At 33.9% G+C, this 14,470-nt stretch overlaps 1 protein-coding gene across 4 annotated transcripts in view; it reads left to right on the top strand.

Annotated features, from left to right (window-relative positions):
• The window catches only part of LOC134839223 (somatostatin receptor type 5-like), a 38,103-nt gene that overhangs the window by 8,595 nt on the left and 15,038 nt on the right, over positions 1-14,470 (top strand). The window lies entirely within an intron of this gene.

The raw sequence follows: 14,470 nt of genomic DNA on the forward strand, positions 1-14,470 counted from the left end.
GTACTTAATAAAAAAACACTAAATCAAACACTCATCTTCTTGTTTTAAAATAATGAAAAAGAACGGAAAAGCACTGATACGTTTTCATCCATTACAAACATGTATTTTTTTATTGGAAGTCAAAGATAAATATTCACTTCGATTTACAAGAAAAACAAATGGGTTCAATAAAAATGCGTGCATATTTATTGGACCCATTTAATCTTTATTGTAGATCCTGCGAAATATATCGCACGTTTGTTGTCGCAAATCGGCCACAACGCAATCCTTAAGCCCCCATAACTGTACAAAAAACAATCACAGGTAATTATCTTTTAATATTTAAGCTCAGACTACTAATAACTTTTGAGTGATATAAGAAGTTCCTTCAAAAATGGCTAGTTGAAAAGTCGAGAATTGTCTGACGAAAAAAAAAACCACCCAAGCACAAATATTCCGGTACTTTCGTTACGAAAGTCGGAACAACACGTTTTGAAAAATTAAAGTGATTTTCCGTTTGCGTAGTTTCAACTAAAAGGCAAAATGACTACTTGGCAGCTTCTTATTTTTTTGCTGCTAACTTTTTTCTCTTATTGCAGTTATACACATCCGGGACACGGAAAAACTGATTTTTGTTAAACTGTAAAAATTACTTGAATGTGTTGCGTCTTGGCATTTTAAGTATGCTTAAAAATCTTTTGTAGGTCTTTTTGATTATAATTTTTTTAAAATTCAATCATATTAGTCGGAAAACTTTTTGAAACAGGCTATATGTTTATCACAGTATTTAATTTGGTATTTAAATACGGTAAATTATACGGGATTTAATTATACCGTATTTAATTTGGCAGTGCATCCAAATTGTTATATGAAATTGTCATTGATATTGGAATTCAGAAACCTGACGTTTTTTTTTTACCTTTTTACTGCAGAAATTCGATTCAGCTTTTTTGGCGGTATGAGTAAACACAAAGAAAATTCGGCAATTTCAAGCTAATTCTGCCTCGTTTTGGTTCTGATGTGTATCGGTTTCGGATAACTAACTGATTAACAACATTTAATTTCATAACTAAATTAACCGTAATTATCGGAAATTACATGTCAATAAAGAATAACTACTTTCCATAAATTTCGCGATTTGAAAGCAGAATTCAAAACAAAAACATTGATAAATAATTTTTTAAACAGCGCTTCAAAAACTTCTGAACGTTGTTTTGGTCTTTCAGTTTTTGTTTCAGCTTTCGTAAGTAACGGAATGTTTGTGCTCGGGGTGGGTTTTTTTTTCAGAACAATTTTGCTTTTTAAGTAAGCGTTTTTGACAAAACTTTTTGCATCAGCCGAAAGGTATTGTTGTCCTGAGCTCAAATTCGAGAAAAAATTTTACCTGTGATCATTTTTCATAACGTTATGATAGTTTAAAGATTGCCAATTTGGGACAATTTACGCGCGATATATTTCGCGCTATTAACGCGTAAGCGGAGATATAGTCCCTCATAGAAATCGTTCCAAACTCGTTGATTCAAGCTATTTGTCATAATTTCTACGCTACTTTATATTACTTTGCACTTTATATGGCGTGTGGGGGGATGTTTTAAGAAATCTCAAATATTATGTAACTTTTTTTTTGAAAGTTTCAACATTTTCTTTCGAAACTGTTTTGATCGAGAAAGTCAACAAATAGGTCGAAGATAATCGCAGATTGATTAATATGGTAGAATTTTATACTATATAATGTCAAGGGGTGATATATTGCAATAGGTGGCAAGTTTAAGTTAAATAGCTGGATGGCTCTCTGTTATACTTCAAACAGCATTTGTGATTTTTTTTTTCAAAAGCCAACTTTTCTGATAATATAATTGTAAAATTTGAAAGTTTGTATAACATTTCATCTGGCTAGAGTAATGTTATTATAAAATTTTATTAGCATGTGCCATTAATTGAAAATGAAATGAGTGTATTATTCATTCTGGTCCATGAATTTAATATATTCACTATTAAATGTTGAATTCTAAAGTGAAAACACAAATTAGCGTTACATCTCATATTGACGTACTAAATCATCCCTTTTTAGCTATTTTGAGCTTTGTACCAGCTCCTGAGTACATATAAAAGGAGGAGCACATTCTTGAAATGATTGAATGATCGAAAAAAAAAAACGTTTTCTTAACAGCTTTAATGACTAAATCAGCAATTGGACACACCTCAGTGGTCAAAAGACTCAATTTGAAATGTCTCACGGAATGCAAGTGTTCCAGCCGAACGCTTATTGAAATATCAAGGTGTTTTTAGCTGGATATGGTTTTTATATGGGATTTAGTTCTTGGGCATATCAGATGGTAAGTTTTTGCCTTAGGTGTTTTGTACTGAACCAGTATCACAAGAAAATGCCGTTATTTTTTTAGTTTTTAGGTTATATTTAACTGATTTTAATCAAAATTTGACATACTTTCAGTCAATCGTTCAATTTAGCAGACATTGAGCATTATGTGGTTGAATCTGGTTGTGCATGTCATGAATTCGTTCAGAGATCCGTAATCATCCTAATTAGTTCTCGAACTGAAACATAAATTGTAACATAAGTGTCATTGATTGTTTCCTGAGCCCGGCTTATCCATCATTTTAATACCTTTAATTGGACCCAGTTTCAGCCGATTAGACCAGACATGCACATTCTCTTGTTCCGTTTTCTGAATTAATCCGAAGACAGAGAAACTTACAAATCCTGGAAATTAGCTCTTACTAAACCCCCTCTCGCCATCGGGCTTAATGGTTTATTAGCATCAATTTTCTCCGGATTAGAAGAACCAAGTCTTTGTGACAGCTCTCTTTGTAGTTTACTAGCGTTCAGATTCAATCCATGAAAAGTTCACTAGCATATAACAGTTCCGATTTTTGCAAAGTTTTCATCTCAAAATTCATAAACCAGGTCGCGACGTTTCTCACCTTCTTTGCAAATGTTGTGTTATTTATAAAAACTTCATCTGATATACATTTTGAAGGCGTGGCTGAATGATGCTATCAGTAGCGTAGGGAGGGGGGGGGGGGAGGGGTCACTTTTTACTCAACCATGATAGCCAAAATTTCCACAGGGACCTTCCATTGGTACAGCAGCAATTTCTGACTGATCAACCCACAATATTTTAGTGTTGATTTTGATTCTAACGAAACTCCATTGCTATTTCTTTAAGGCTGCAATTTCTAAAAGCAACATCAAAAACCAACGCCTTTCCTCTCAGGGATTCGACCCCTGCTGACCCAAAGGGTCCCCCTCTGTTCTATTTTGAGATATCCTTTTTTAACAACGGACACTAAATTTTTTCTAAAGCCGCCTTTGGCGTCAACTTATACTAATTTTGAGAGGCGAGCGCGCGCCGAAAAAACGCAATTTTTTGGTCAAAATTTTCCAATATGAGCATTCTAGGGCTTCAAACTTTTCAAAATGGCTCATCTAAAATTTTCTTTACAAAAATTTTCAAAAAAGCAACACCCCCGTCAAAAAATCTCAAGCACATCACTAGACGCTGTTCTTTGAATATAATTGGGTTCAATCTGTATTTTATGCTTGCCCGCAATGCCAAGATTCAATGTGCTGTAAACAATTTAGCTATGACTTTCAATTTTTCTCATCAAAGGCAAGAAAAAAGCATGGGAACGAAGGGGAACGGGAGCCTGTAATAAACAAGAGGTGCAGCAAAGAATATAGTTTTCTTTGTTCTTAATGTCAAAAAGTAATAGATCTCTTTTGATCTGATGCCTTTAATCAGAACCAGTCTCAGTGGCGGTCAAGGTTGGATTACGCAGCCAGGGGAACACAAAGGACTTCCTGTCAGGAATTAAGAGAGTTCAGGGCAATCCTGAACATCCTGAACGTGATCTATCCAGGAAAACTACCAAGGTGAAAAGATGAAAATTTGAAATTAAGAAGAACAGTGTCCAACGTTCGAGTCTCATTATATCAAACAATGCACAAATTCACTCATTGTATTCTTTCATTAAAAATGCAAAAAAATTGCATGGAGATCTTAAACAGGAGCACATCAGCGGTTTTCAGCGAAGAGTTGAATAGCTCGCATGTTGGTCATTTCCCTTGCGAGTAATTGGTCTGAATATTAACAAATAATTCTGGAACACCAGTCCTGGACACCTGCTAAGAGTCTTTACAGGCAGGGGTGGATCTAGGATTCTCTCGAGGAGGTGGGATTTTCAAAAAATTACAAAAATATCAGCAAAAATACAAGAATATTTTTGAAAATGTTTGGAGAGTTTTGCCAATAATATTTGTTTATGGGCTGTTTTCTTTTTTAATTCAATATGCATTGGCACCCAAAATGTCGTTAATGAATTTTGGATTTTTTTGGCTACAAAAAAAGATTTGTTCGTCAGTAACCAAAGGGGAAATCAATTGGGTGTTTGGTGAACTCCTTTAATAGTTTCAGACACCTCGCCCCATCAAGAATCCGGCTCTGAGAAAAAAGGTGGTTTTGGAGTTTTTTTGTGATTTGGGAGTGCTCGGAAAGTCATATTGGTCAGCCTAAAAAAAGTTCAATGGTGCTCGTTTAGGAAATTCGATGTCGAGGCAGCTCAAAAGGCGAATACAGGTTTCCTCTTTTTTCTCTGGAACGAATGCATACACAATAGGAATCAGAATTCTCTCGACTGATGCGTGGACGGTGTATATCTGAAAGAACACTCTAGGGGCCATAGAAAAGGTGCCATAGCAGAACCAATTATCAGCGTCACTGAGGAGATTGAGTCCTGGAAGAGTGGTGAAAAAGATTATTCGCTATGTATCATTAGGTTCAGAGTCAAAATGAAGAAAACCCTCGCCACTGTGTGTCACTTTTAGCAGGTCCGGTAGTTCAAAATCAGTTAAGGGTTTTGGTTCCAGCATTCTGGGCCGTTTTTCCTGTTTTACTCTGTTAAACGTCCTCTGGTTGTCAGAATAGCTCGGAAATACTGCTGCAGTCTCTCTGTTGATGTCTTTTTGACGGAAAAAATTGTTTGACGTGGCAGCTCATCTGCAACAAATGCTGTTGTTCTAAAAATTATCCCGAAATTTTTATTTTTCACTATCGACTGGATCGGTAAAATGACTGTGATTATTTCTGATAGTGACGTTATCTTGGAAAGTGCACAAACAGCCATTGCATTTAGATCAAACACATCGCCGCAAAATTGAGGTTTTTGTTAGAATTCGATGTTTAAAATATGCGTATGCATCATGGACTAGCATTTGGTTATAAGGATTTCATTTCTCATTACGAACTTGATGGCAATAAAATTACAATTATGACCTCTCCTGTTTACGTTTGGCAACATCGTCAAGCAAGCAATAATTGTGTAGGTATAAGTAAATGATTTGAGTGCTGTGCTAATTTTGTCTCTATTATGCTGCTCAAAGTACTTTCTGATCTAATTGCTCAGTTGTGTGGCCTTATTGATTTAATCCTTCCTTTTGAGAGGTTATCAATTTGATCCGGTCAATAACTAGTGTGACAATTTTTTGGCAATTTTTGGACGATTTTGTCCGGGAATCAAATGTCTTGGACACTTTTTGCATTTTGGACTGTTTTTGCTGGGTCATAAAAGTCTGGGAATCAAATGGACTGACATGTCTGGAAGCATAAAATTTTTCCCTGTTTCTGGTCAATATTTTTGACTCTATAATGAACAACACTGACGACCAGTCCCGTCGAGTTGCTTTTTTTCACCACAAGGAACTTTTTAAAATTAACATTTCGCCCGTTGAAAAAAATTTTCAGGTCAACCAATTTCAATTGGCTAGCTCTGATTAAACATTGTTTCCAGATATTTTCGATAAAATTTCAAATTCTTGCTTTAATTTTGTTTTAAACAATATGAACTTTAATCAGTATGCCTTAGAAAGTTATTCAAAAAATATTTCATTTTCAATTAATTTTTGCTGAGTTAAGGGGACAGGAAAACTGCAAATTTCTCAGTAATTAGAAAGATATTTCACCTTGAATTATTTATTGCTGAGTTTTTGGGGTCGGAAAATTACCAATTTGGACAATTTGGGATACGTAATTTGCTTTACGACTAGTCTTGAAAATTAGGTGGTCGAATTAAAAAATTAAATTGCCGGGAGTTAGGATTTTATTTAATTTTGAGATGCTATTAAATCAAATAGCTTGATTTCCTGTGCAGCCACATGCATGTTGATTTGGGCAATTTTGATAAAAAAAACTTAATTCAAGTCCGGACGAAAATGAATGTAACCTCCAGACAAAAGGGTTAATTGCGCTGTACCTTCTAAACTCTAGCCACTTAGCTGATGAAAAAAAAAACGAATTGGATTGACCATAAGTTAATTTTTTCTGAACAAACGCAGAGAGATATTCTCAAATAAGTTGATAAAATTTGCCGGCATATTCGTCGTTTTGATGTCATATTCTGGATTATTGAACCAATTTATGCCGTTTTTGAGGATCTTTTCCGGCTCAGTTTCAGTTTGCTTAGAGTTATTCAGAAAACTTTCTAACCAAAAACACATTGGAAAATCACCAACTTTGGTATGAAAAAAAAACCAAAAGTTTACTTGAGCCATCGATTGATTTCCAAAAACTATCTCGCTCCGTGGTATTCATAAGTTGCCAACTCTTTTCATCCGTTTCAGTCCGGACCAAGCTTCAAACCATCAATTTGAAGATTTGTTATTTTCTTCAAACTATTAGTTTGAAGATTTTTTTATATCTCTATTCGCAGCTAAGATTGACCTTAGTTAGCAACCTGTCTTAACGTTAGCTTAGGATTATCTTTGGCATCTTATCTTTGGAACATGGGTGCTATCGAATGAATCGAACTTGAGAATACTTGAGTTTTTATTGAATACGGCTACCCAAGATATACCATCAGACTGGTATGAGAAGTTCCCATTAACTGGAAGGGCTAGAACATATGAAGATAATAATGGCGAAATATACTGACCGGAACAATAAAACGCACCAATTCCTGTAATCAAACCTGAAGTAACCGAGTCACTAGCGTTGAGAACCCCAAAGAAACTTCTCCGACAGAATAGTTAAAACTTAGAAATGCATCACAACTTAGATTTGCATATTTCGAGCATTAAACTGAGAAAAAGGAATGGCAAAAACAAACAGTGTTTGAATGGAATAAATATTCCATTTTCTTCGAAAGTAGGAACAATGAAAAATATTTTCAAAAAAGAAAAAAGTTTATAATCGAAATATACTTTGAAAAGACACTGGTCCATCAGCCATAAATTCGATGAAAATGTAGTTTAGGTGTAAATTTTTCACAACTCTGGAAATCCAAAATCCATCTAACTTTGTTAACTTTGGAATTAATCAAGTGCATCAAAAAAACATCAACATTTTTGAACGAATACAAAAAAGAGCAACAGCTTACAAATACTCTAGAAAATCCTGTTGGAGTTAGGAAGTAACTGTAATTTGGGGGACTTAGCGAACCGAGCTAACTTTACTACAAGATGATAAGTACTACAAGATGATGCCTTAGAAAGTTATTCAAAAAATATTTCATTTTCAATTAATTTTTGCTGAGTTAAGGGGACAGGAAAACTGCAAATTTCTCAGTAATTAGAAAGATATTTCACCTTGAATTATTTATTGCTGAGTTTTTGGGGTCGGAAAATTACCAATTTGGACAATTTGGGATACGTAATTTGCTTTACGACTAGTCTTGAAAATTAGGTGGTCGAATTAAAAAATTAAATTGCCGGGAGTTAGGATTTTATTTAATTTTGAGATGCTATTAAATCAAATAGCTTGATTTCCTGTGCAGCCACATGCATGTTGATTTGGGCAATTTTGATAAAAAAAACTTAATTCAAGTCCGGACGAAAATGAATGTAACCTCCAGACAAAAGGGTTAATTGCGCTGTACCTTCTAAACTCTAGCCACTTAGCTGATGAAAAAAAAAACGAATTGGATTGACCATAAGTTAATTTTTTCTGAACAAACGCAGAGAGATATTCTCAAATAAGTTGATAAAATTTGCCGGCATATTCGTCGTTTTGATGTCATATTCTGGATTATTGAACCAATTTATGCCGTTTTTGAGGATCTTTTCCGGCTCAGTTTCAGTTTGCTTAGAGTTATTCAGAAAACTTTCTAACCAAAAACACATTGGAAAATCACCAACTTTGGTATGAAAAAAAAACCAAAAGTTTACTTGAGCCATCGATTGATTTCCAAAAACTATCTCGCTCCGTGGTATTCATAAGTTGCCAACTCTTTTCATCCGTTTCAGTCCGGACCAAGCTTCAAACCATCAATTTGAAGATTTGTTATTTTCTTCAAACTATTAGTTTGAAGATTTTTTTATATCTCTATTCGCAGCTAAGATTGACCTTAGTTAGCAACCTGTCTTAACGTTAGCTTAGGATTATCTTTGGCATCTTATCTTTGGAACATGGGTGCTATCGAATGAATCGAACTTGAGAATACTTGAGTTTTTATTGAATACGGCTACCCAAGATATACCATCAGACTGGTATGAGAAGTTCCCATTAACTGGAAGGGCTAGAACATATGAAGATAATAATGGCGAAATATACTGACCGGAACAATAAAACGCACCAATTCCTGTAATCAAACCTGAAGTAACCGAGTCACTAGCGTTGAGAACCCCAAAGAAACTTCTCCGACAGAATAGTTAAAACTTAGAAATGCATCACAACTTAGATTTGCATATTTCGAGCATTAAACTGAGAAAAAGGAATGGCAAAAACAAACAGTGTTTGAATGGAATAAATATTCCATTTTCTTCGAAAGTAGGAACAATGAAAAATATTTTCAAAAAAGAAAAAAGTTTATAATCGAAATATACTTTGAAAAGACACTGGTCCATCAGCCATAAATTCGATGAAAATGTAGTTTAGGTGTAAATTTTTCACAACTCTGGAAATCCAAAATCCATCTAACTTTGTTAACTTTGGAATTAATCAAGTGCATCAAAAAAACATCAACATTTTTGAACGAATACAAAAAAGAGCAACAGCTTACAAATACTCTAGAAAATCCTGTTGGAGTTAGGAAGTAACTGTAATTTGGGGGACTTAGCGAACCGAGCTAACTTTACTACAAGATGATAAGTACCCCGACTCAAGTTTGTTATGTTTCGACCGTCTCAACCGAATTCAGGCATCTTTAGATTTTCAAATAACTTGAGTTATCCCAATGTAAACGTCATAATTTATGCTTTTTGGATAGTTATTCAGGATGCTTTTTTTATCAGATTGAAATGATTGGAACTTTTTGAAATTTGAATGCTTTATAGAAATGAACTATTTTCCAACCAACTTTTTTAAACTTATGGATACTCTAGTTTGCAATGATACTTAATGCATGCTCTTTACTCAAAAAACATATTTAAAAAAATTAATGTTTGAAAAAAAATTTGGTTTTGACTCTTTTTGATTATTTAGTTTTGACTTACCGCGGGACGATTCGTGATGGCGGTATGTGTCGACAATTTATTCGGTCAAGCACTGACATGTGCTCGACTTTAAAAGTCGAAACGTAAAGTAAACTTTACGACCCGGGTAAGAAAATATAGGAACATACACTTTCTGATACTCATGAAAAAGGGACGAATGTTCACCTGACATACGTGGCTACTCACAAAACAACTTTCAGACCACATAGAAACCTAATTTCAAACAATAATTTTACAACTTCCAAATTCAAAATTGGGATATATATCGAATTGATTTTTTGACCCGCTTCAGAAAGAAAGTGTGAGTCGTGTGCAAATAGAAGAAAGTTTGCAAAAGACGAACTTGATCAAAATGTCTCAATTCCAACAAAAAAAAAGATCAACAACAAATGGCCAGAAGAAAGTAGGTTTTCATGGCTCACTGGTATTGGCAACAAAGGATAAAACGAAATGAGACTGCTCATACTAGGAGGAACCCTCAATGTCCAGACTTTTTAAAAACTTTTGACTAGTGTTCACTATAGCAAAAATGACACAAGGTTTGAGGTTTTGAGGTTTTTTAATAAACCCCAAAAGGTTTGAGGTTTTTTAATAAACAACCCCCACACGCTATGCAAATGACAATGTGTTATCAGCAAAATATTATTTAAGATAAAAAATTAGTATGCAGCAACTCAAATTGGAACGAATTCTAATCAGGACTAAATCGCTGCTTACGCGTTACGAGCACAAAAAAATATTGTTTGTTCATTGTCCCGAAATGGGCAAAATGGCTATCTTGAAAACCCATAATTTTAAGAAAAATTATCACCAATGAAATATATTTTGTAAAATTTAGTTCAAAAAACAATAACGTTGAATGATCTCAGAAAAAATCGGTTAAGAAGCCAGTTGAAAAGTTGTAATTTGTCTGAAGAGAAAAAAAAACCAAGCCCAGTACAAATTTTCCGTCATTTTCTTCGAAAGTGATCTGACTACTGACTCTTCTGACTACCCTTCAAGGTCTTTAAAAAAAATTAGAAAACTTCTATTTAAAACAACTTTCATCTTTTTTTTGGGTTTATTCCGAGAGCTTCCCATCACGCATTATGCAAAGTACAAACTGGTTGTCAAATACCCACGTTACGTGTCCCAAATTGGCAATTTTCAAACCCCATAATTTGACTAGTTCTATTCAAAATGTTATTTGAAAAGTCGAAATTGGTCGGGAGAAAAAATCATCCGTCACTTTCTTTGTAACTCGGAACAAAAAACACTTAAAGAAAACAAAAACCAAATCAGAATCTAAATCTCACCCGAGAAAATAAAACAACTGGCTAGTCAAGTATGGTTTATCCTAAATATACTAAATTTTTCTTTGAGTTAAGAGACTCAGACAATCTTTTGAAACGAACCAAGTTGATGACAAGTGAATTATATTAAATTTTTTGTTGTATGATAGACGTTATCAGCCAGTTAATATTTAGTTGTTAATACTGATTATAATTGCTGATTTGCCCCTAAATCACTGCATGTTCAAAACCAAAAGAGGTTACTGAAACTCTTCGGAAAAAGACATGACATCTAAGCTGGGTATTAATATAGTCCAGCAAGCCTTCAAACTAGGTTGCAGCACAGCAAGGAATCGACGAGAACGAAACTCTTGAGACGCTGGTCTTCGATACGTAAACTGAATCTGATGACAGCAAAACACATCCCAAGAAACAGAAAACGTAATTGAGTGTTAGAAACATTTTAAGCCTAAATTTACTGCCTAAAGATTTCGAACAGATTGCCAACAGATACGACCGCTTCTTTCCCGTCTCCAAACTAAATGAAAATTTGACTTTTCAAGTGTTTTTCTTCAATTTTTTTGGTTTTGAAAACTGATTTTTGCTGAACGGGCAATTTAATACGTTCTATGTTTCAGTGAACTCGAGGCGTATGTGGCGAACCAATAGCACTCGGATTGCGCACATGCTAAAAACTTAGAACTGCATAAATTTTTGCCCATCAAGGTCTTCAGTTTTTATAAAAAACAGTTGGAATAGTCAGATTTTGGGAGCTTTCAGCGCAGAAAATTGAGAATATTTTTAAAAAAACGAAAAAAAAAAAACACATTTTCTATATTTTTGGAACACAAAATCAAATTAGATGCCATTTCAAGTACAAGGTGATACAAACTCAGTATATCTACTAAGAAAGAATCCAAAAACTCAGGATGAACCTATGAATTTATTACTTGAGCCGATTAGGTCCTCCATCATAAAATCAATTTTTTTTGCGCGCGCTAATCATCCAAAGTCGGAAAAGTTGGAAATTTTCAAAACCCTCTTTGTTCACGAAAAGTGACTGTAAGAATTGATATACAGTATACCTCTCGCTTTGGGCTCTAAGAATCTATCTTTTTGAATGCAAAGAAAAACCTCAAAAATTGAAAATTTTTATTAGTAATCCTCAATTTCTTGAAAAAAGAAATTAAGAAAAAACAAATTAAGAATTTTTTTTTCCAGTTTTGATTCAAGAATTTATTTTCCAACAAGATTTGAACAATTTTGAGTCTAATCAGATTTGTTGGAAAATCGTGTCCACCTACCATCCAAAAACAACGTGATTGATAGAGTTTGCCTCTGCTTCCGTATAAATAAGACCCAACAGCTAGCTTCAGACCAGTTTGAAGCTTCATACCCATTAATTGCATTTGGACCACAATAATTTAATAAAAATGATCGCAACAGGAAAACGTTTTTCTAACTTGAGCTCAAGTCATTGAAACCCTTAGGATGGTAAAAACCTTTTCCTAAAGTATTAATTAGAACAAAGCATTTTCCTGAAGAAAAAAACAGAAGAGAGCATACGAGCTTGCCTTTTGATCCTCTCACCTCAATGTTCCCACTGCCTGCCCGACTTTAAGTTAAAAAAAGTAGCTTTTTAAAGCCAAAAAATTCAAAAGGGTTACTGAAATTTTTCGAATCGTTTTTATTGCCAGTGTTACATCTTTCCCTGATCACGCAATGTGAAAAACAAAGTACCACATTTTTCCCTAGTAACAAGTTATTCAAAATATTCAGAAAATACCTATCTTTATTTATTTATTTATTTATTTAAATAATTTATTTATTGTTCCGACTTTCGATACGAAAGTAACGGACTATTTGTGCTCGCGGTGGGTTTTTTTTTCTTCAGACAAATTTCGACTTTTTAACTAGCCATTTTTGACGGAATTTTTTTATATCATTCGAAAGCTATTGTTGTCCTGAGCTTATATTTGAAAAGATATTTCACCTGTGATCATTTTTCGTGAAGTTATGAGGGTTTAAAGATTGCCATTTTGACCAATTTGGGACAATTAACGCGCGACATAATTCGCGCTATTAACGCGTAAGCGGAGATTTAATCCGTCTTAGAAATCGTTCCAAATTAGTTGGAAGAAGCTTATTTGCCATAATTGATTTGTTACAAGGAGCGAAATCTATCCTTTTGTACTTTATATGGCGTGTGGGGGATGATTTTCATAAAAAATTTCAAATTTTAGAATTTTTTTTTCATTTTTATTACGTTTTATTAAACATTAAAAGGCAGTCGGAACATTCAGGGCTTCGCCCTGATACAAGCAGTTTTGTTTATATATAGCGGCCCTGTAACTGTCATTCTACAGTTCTTGCTACAGCTTTATGCGAAAGATAAATTCAATTTCTAAACGAAACTTCTCGTATCAGGGCGAATTCCTCATCGTTCCAACTACCTTTTAAATTCCATGGAGCAGTAATAACATGAAAAAATTAAATGAAATAAAATAAAAACAATATATTTTTAATTTGAGATTTTTTGTTAAATTATTTCACCATACGCCATGTTAATCACAAGTGATAAAATTTGCTCCAAGTAACAAATCATTTATGACAAATGAGCTTCCTTCAATTAATTTGGAACGGTTTCTAAGACGGATTGAATCTCCGCTTACGCGTTAATAGCGCGAAATATATCGCGCGTTTATTGTCCCAAATTGGCTAAAATGGCAATCTTTAAACCCCTATAAATTTACAAAAAAACAATCACAGGTGAAGTATCTTTTCAAATTTAAGCTCAGGACAAGAATACCTTTTAAATGATAAAAAAATCCGTGAAAAAAATGGCAGGTTAAAAAGTCGAATTTTGTCTGAAGAACAAAAAGACCACCCGGAGCACAAAAAATCCGTTACTTTCGTTACGAAAGTCGGAACAATAACCAATAACTCTCAACTTAATTCTAAATAACTAAGCACACACAATGGTGTATAGAACAGACTTCATTTAAAAAACTCAAGAAAGGCTGCCATTAAAATCCATATCATGGATCTCCCCGTAGATCATGGATTAAAATCCAAAGTTCTAGTATATGAAGACTTGCATATTGTATTTAGGTTAAATTTAATTTAGACATTTTTACATCAGCTGAAACGTCAGATCAACTTTGAAAAAATATTTTTTGGCCTGTTTTTTTTTTCAAAACATCGCACACGCACACGCTACTTGACAAACTTTTGAACCTTTTTCGACACATTTTCTCCTGTTTTTTTAGTATCAAAAAATCTGTTTCTTGTTACAATTTTAAACATAAGTTTTGCAGTGTTTGCGTAACTCGGGTGTTTGGTTTAAACTACAATTAAATGTGGTTTATCCAATGTCAGGAAACTAAACTCAGATGTGTAGACTCAAAAGTCAAAAAAAGAAAAGTTTAAAAAGCAACCCTCAACGTTTTACATATGTTATTAATTGACTTGGAGGAATTTGCGTCATTTGATTTTGTCATCTGAAAACTAGCGTAATGGGAATCTCAAATTTAAAATGAGATGTCCCAAAGAACTAATTTGGTGGAAAATTTTAAGAGATATACTTCATGTAATAGGACTACGCTAGCCATTAATTTTCACTGAGATTACAAAATAGCTCAAAGCTGCAAACCGTCTTCTTATACTGAATATCATATGGGTATGAAATTTGAATAGATTAAGAAAACCTTGAAATTACCTACCCTTCCTACCATCCATAACTTTCCGAATATAGCAGGTCGGGTATTTTAATAAG

The sequence above is a fragment of the Symsagittifera roscoffensis genome, chromosome 2 (assembly GCF_963678635.1).
Source record: "Symsagittifera roscoffensis chromosome 2, txSymRosc1.1, whole genome shotgun sequence".
Classification (NCBI taxonomy): domain Eukaryota; kingdom Metazoa; phylum Xenacoelomorpha; order Acoela; family Convolutidae; genus Symsagittifera; species Symsagittifera roscoffensis.